The sequence below is a fragment of the Topomyia yanbarensis genome, chromosome 1 (assembly GCF_030247195.1).
Source record: "Topomyia yanbarensis strain Yona2022 chromosome 1, ASM3024719v1, whole genome shotgun sequence".
NCBI lineage: Eukaryota > Metazoa > Arthropoda > Insecta > Diptera > Culicidae > Topomyia > Topomyia yanbarensis.
In genome coordinates this window covers 74,746,689-74,752,656 of record NC_080670.1, presented here as the reverse complement: position 1 = coordinate 74,752,656, position 5,968 = coordinate 74,746,689, and positions in this window count along the sequence as shown.

Genomic DNA, 5,968 nt, shown 5'->3' with positions numbered 1-5,968 from the left:
TGTTGCGTTGAAGCTTTGGAACGTTTTTTTCGGAAACTTCATTTAAAACTTTGCCTTTTTACATCAGGAAATAGTTTTTATTTTTTTGGACTAAGAATTTGTTTTCTTTTTTTAATGGAATTTTCAGTTTATGAAACAACATAATTATGGAGAAGATCTTCTGTTGATGAGTTAAGTTACTATTCTTTGTGTTATCGTCGCGTCACGTCGTTTTTAGATTTGCATATTATTCTTTACATACAAAAGAACGAACACTGACTCTGTTTTATACTGGGCCGATGAGCGGAGAGATCAGTGTATCGGGCCGCGAAAGAGAAAAGCATGCTGGCATTGCTATGCTTTACGTCGCTGTTGATCCACACTGAATACGAAAAGTACTGAGCTGTGTTGCATAAACTCGATGACTGGTATATGCGATAAATTGCAAATATGAGTCCCATATTATCTAAAAGTTGCTTACTTATGATTTAAAAAAAATAAAAGATCAACGACATAAACGACAGGTTCCGCCTTGCCAAGATATCACGAATAAGGATCTATCTCGAAAACGTAACGAATTTTCTGAGCGGCACTTGGGATTATGACATTTTGTCCACGTCCAAACAATATGCTCGATGTCTCGGAAATCCTTGCCACAAACGCAAAGTTTACTGTCTGGTTTGTGATTGAAACTCGACAAGTCATCAAAGCTTCATTACCTCGCACCAGCTGAATAGATGAGAAGAGATATCCCACAAATGGAAAGGAAACCTTGGGCAATACGCGAACTGTATTTGTTCCAAGTTGATAATGGGAGTGTTCGCGGTATAACGGAAACAGTAGTTCCCATGCTTAATTACTGAGAGTATCGTTATTCAATACAACCTTTTGTAAGTATACCTATCAAGATCAAATTCATGTGCGAAGAAAATTAATCCTTTGTTGATATTTAGTCTTTCGATACCAAAAGTATCCCCTTCAATTTTTAAAGTCGAACCAGCCTTCAAGTACATGAATGCGAAAATTTCAGTAATCTTTCTATTCAATGGTATAAGCTGAAGTTGAGCTGGTTCACACTTCCTTGAAAACTTCTTCGTGAACTCGATGCCCGGGTTTATAGCTCAATTGTAAAGATTTTTCTAGATGCAACGATTTTTGCAAATCTGTAGTTCTGTGACAGCAACCACACCATCATTTGCAATTTATTATGGCGTGAATGAGCTGGCAAGGTATTAATCAATGCTTTACACGAAGGAATGGTAAAGAGAGGGTGTTTAAACAAGAGTCTGATGGAAAACCCATGTAGATGATCTGATGATCTGATATAGATATCGCCACGCTACTATTATACGAATAGTTGTTGGTATAAGTCCATAACAATGAAGATGTTCCGAGAAAACAATACTTGCTACATATTGGTTAAAAATAAATTTGCCATTTGCTCTTAGAGCGTATGTCAGTTGAATTTATGTTCAAAATATGGCAAGACAATTGTTCGTCCCTTTGCAATGGCAAAATGTAAACTGAGTTTAAAATAACAAGCCTTATCCAAATTGTCTAGGTGTAATAGAATAGCATTTCAATCGGCCGATACGAATTGTGGTCGAAAGCTGGTTAACCCGGGTTATGGAAAAGAACATTATTTTGCAAGAAGTGCACCTGGGAATTCATCTATAAATACAAGTCAATTAGGTAATATGTTGCTCAGAAATTCAATGAAGTTTAGTTTAGGTAGCTTCCCGGTGACACGTTGCGCGTAATACCCTGCATATCAACGGACTAACGATATACCTTTCTTGAAAAGTCTAAAATTGTTCCAGAAATCCGGGGTTGTGTTCTAAGAAGCAATTAATGAAATCGAAAGCCATTACTTCATCGTATTGGTTCGTATCCTTGTAAAAAGTTCTTTATTGAAAATCCAACACTGTTGAATTTTCAGTTTTTTACTTTTATTGGAACTGAACATTCTAGATCAATTTGAAGATTTTTTGGAAATATCCCAAAATTTGTTTCACATTCTTTGTCACCGATATTTTGGACTTATCCGATTAGCATAATCTATTGAGTCCACCGATAATAGGTAATATGTTGCTCAGAAATTCAATAAAGTTAAGTTTTAGGATTCGATAATATTTGGTGAATGTTTTTGAAAATATCCACATTTGTAACCAAAAGATAATATTGGCACAAAACAGGTCGCAACGGTATTCCCCCTTCTGCTTCGTGAAACTGAACATCGTATATTCTAGGGATTAGCGTTGATTTGTACTCCAAATTAACAAGTATCTTCGAACTGTTCAATTTAAATGTGAAGTAAAAAATCCAGTCGAATATTATTCAGAACTTTTTTACATTTTAACGACATTCAATTCTAGCTAATTACTGGGTAGGGAAAGTTATGAAAATTAGAGCCATAGTACTCAAGTGAGAGCAAGGATGTGAAGTAAACAGATCGGAAAACTAGAAGTGGCAGGGTCATTAGAACAGGCTTAATATCGTACGGGCTTAATCTTTGTCTTCTGTTAATCTAGTAATCTTTAGCTAATTGAATGTCGTTAAAATGTAAAAAAGAAAATGTGACTAACATAGTTGAAATAAAAAAGGAAAAAAGAAAAAGGAACTGACGGGAATCCACCGGCAGCAGTGGGTAGCCGCTGTAGACACAGCCATTGCCTTACACAATGTAGCAAACCCGCTACGACTTTAGGCACAGTGACAATAGTCTAATAAAAATCTATCCCGGCATTCGAAAGGCAAACAGAGACGAACAGCAGCAATCATCATTAAGATTGATGCTAATCGTCGACAGGTTTTCAGTGGTGATCTTGCGTGGCTTAATTTTTGTCGGTTGTCACGGCAAAGATCTACACGTCTATCATTACCAGGACACATGTTAGTGAACTCGGGTGATTCTTAGTTATACTGCCTAAGCTCGACCCTCATTAACAGAAGACAAAGATTAAGCCCGTACGATATTAAGCCTGTTCTAATGACCCTACCACTTCTAGTTTTCCGATCTGTTTACTTCACATTCCGCTTCGATTAAAGCAAGTGCAACAATTATTAAACGTGTTCGAATTAAAAAATCGAATACGTATTATTTCTACTAAACTTCCGTAGACTTCTGAAGAAGTTATGAAAATTCCGTAGATTCCTCACGTTAATCCGTAGAAAGGACATAAATCCGTAGATCTACGGGGAAATCCGTAGGGTTGGCCACCCTGTTTAGACGACACCATTGGACGACTGAAGCGCAGAGACGTACTAAATTGCTTATCCAATGTGGTAAAAAGTTTGAGGCTTACGCGCAGGCGAGCTGTAGTTTAACTTACCTGCCGTTTGTTTTTATTTTTGTCCTATTATTTTTCCCATCCTTCCAATTCTACTTCCTCCTTCTCCTTTCCTTCCGTTCGGGAAATGATGCAAAGACACGGCAAGACACAAATCCCCGACCACATACGGAGAACGTGCCATTTGAGCCAATATATTCTGATACATAGAATTTATTAACACCACTATTAATGATTTTGTATTTCCACCAAATTTTAAACCTGTACATGAATCACTATCGAATTTATATTATCGCTCTTTTCCGCATAGCGCAAATATGATGCATCCAAACGAACAAAACCAAAAAATGAAAGATGGAAATCAAAACAAGGACCCCCTTGTAAAAGACAAACTTGAAAAACCAATTTAACCCACCTAGCAGTGGGTATATAACTGCCCAGCAGTAGCGCAATTATAATTTCGAGTTTTCGGCCGTCCTTGTTTAGACGCAGAGTGGCCACTTTTGCATGAGGTCAGATCCGTAGATTTGGATTTTGAGTTTTTATATTTGATCCTCATTGCTGTATCGATTCGATACCTTGGAACTAATTTCACTTTCTCGTGTTGCGTTGAAGCTTTGGAACGTTTTTTTCGGAAACTTCATTTAAAACTTTGCCTTTTTACATCAGGAAATAGTTTTTATTTTTTTGGACTAAGACTTTGTTTTCTTTTTTTAATGGAATTTTCAGTTTATGAAACAACATAATTATGGAGAAGATCTTCTGTTGATGAGTTAAGTTACTATTCTTTGTGTTATCGTCGCGTCACGTCGTTTTTAGATTTGCATATTATTCTTTACATATAAAAGAACGAACACTGACTCTGTTTTATACTGGGCCGATGAGCGGAGAGATCAGTGTATCGGGCCGCGAAAGAGAAAAGCATGCTGGCATTGCTATGCTTTACGTCGCTGTTGATCCACACTGAATACGAAAAGTACTGAGCTGTGTTGCATAAACTCGATGACTGGTATATGCGATAAATTGCAAATATGAGTCCCATATTATCTAAAAGTTGCTTACTTATGATTTAAAAAAAATAAAAGATCAACGACATAAACGACAGGTTCCGCCTTGCCAAGATATCACGAATAAGGATCTACCTCGAAAACGTAACGAATTTTCTGAGCGGCACTTGGGATTATGACATTTTGTCCACGTCCAAACAATATGCTCGATGTCTCGGAAATCCTTGCCACAAACGCAAAGTTTACTGTCTGGTTTGTGATTGAAACTCGACAAGTCATCAAAGCTTCATTACCTCGCACCAGCTGAATAGATGAGAAGAGATATCCCACAAATGGAAAGGAAACCTTGGGCAATACGCGAACTGTATTTGTTCCAAGTTGATAATGGGAGTGTTCGCGGTATAACGGAAACAGTAGTTCCCATGCTTAATTACTGAGAGTATCGTTATTCAATACAACCTTTTGTAAGTATACCTATCAAGATCAAATTCATGTGCGAAGAAAATTAATCCTTTGTTGATATTTAGTCTTTCGATACCAAAAGTATCCCCTTCAATTTTTAAAGTCGAACCAGCCTTCAAGTACATGAATGCGAAAATTTCAGTAATCTTTCTATTCAATGGTATAAGCTGAAGTTGAGCTGGTTCACACTTCCTTGAAAACTTCTTCGTGAACTCGATGCCCGGGTTTATAGCTCAATTGTAAAGATTTTTCTAGATGCAACGATTTTTGCAAATCTGTAGTTCTGTGACAGCAACCACACCATCATTTGCAATTTATTATGGCGTGAATGAGCTGGCAAGGTATTAATCAATGCTTTACACGAAGGAATGGTAAAGAGAGGGTGTTTAAACAAGAGTCTGATGGAAAACCCATGTAGATGATCTGATGATCTGATATAGATATCGCCACGCTACTATTATACGAATAGTTGTTGGTATAAGTCCATAACAATGAAGATGTTCCGAGAAAACAATACTTGCTACATATTGGTTAAAAATAAATTTGCCATTTGCTCTTAGAGCGTATGTCAGTTGAATTTATGTTCAAAATATGGCAAGACAATTGTTCGTCCCTTTGCAATGGCAAAATGTAAACTGAGTTTAAAATAACAAGCCTTATCCAAATTGTCTAGGTGTAATAGAATAGCATTTCAATCGGCCGATACGAATTGTGGTCGAAAGCTGGTTAACCCGGGTTATGGAAAAGAACATTATTTTGCAAGAAGTGCACCTGGGAATTCATCTATAAATACAAGTCAATTAGGTAATATGTTGCTCAGAAATTCAATGAAGTTTAGTTTAGGTAGCTTCCCGGTGACACGTTGCGCGTAATACCCTGCATATCAACGGACTAACGATATACCTTTCTTGAAAAGTCTAAAATTGTTCCAGAAATCCGGGGTTGTGTTCTAAGAAGCAATTAATGAAATCGAAAGCCATTACTTCATCGTATTGGTTCGTATCCTTGTAAAAAGTTCTTTATTGAAAATCCAACACTGTTGAATTTTCAGTTTTTTACTTTTATTGGAACTGAACATTCTAGATCAATTTGAAGATTTTTTGGAAATATCCCAAAATTTGTTTCACATTCTTTGTCACCGATATTTTGGACTTATCCGATTAGCATAATCTATTGAGTCCACCGATAATAGGTAATATGTTGCTCAGAAATTCAATAAAGTTAAGTTTT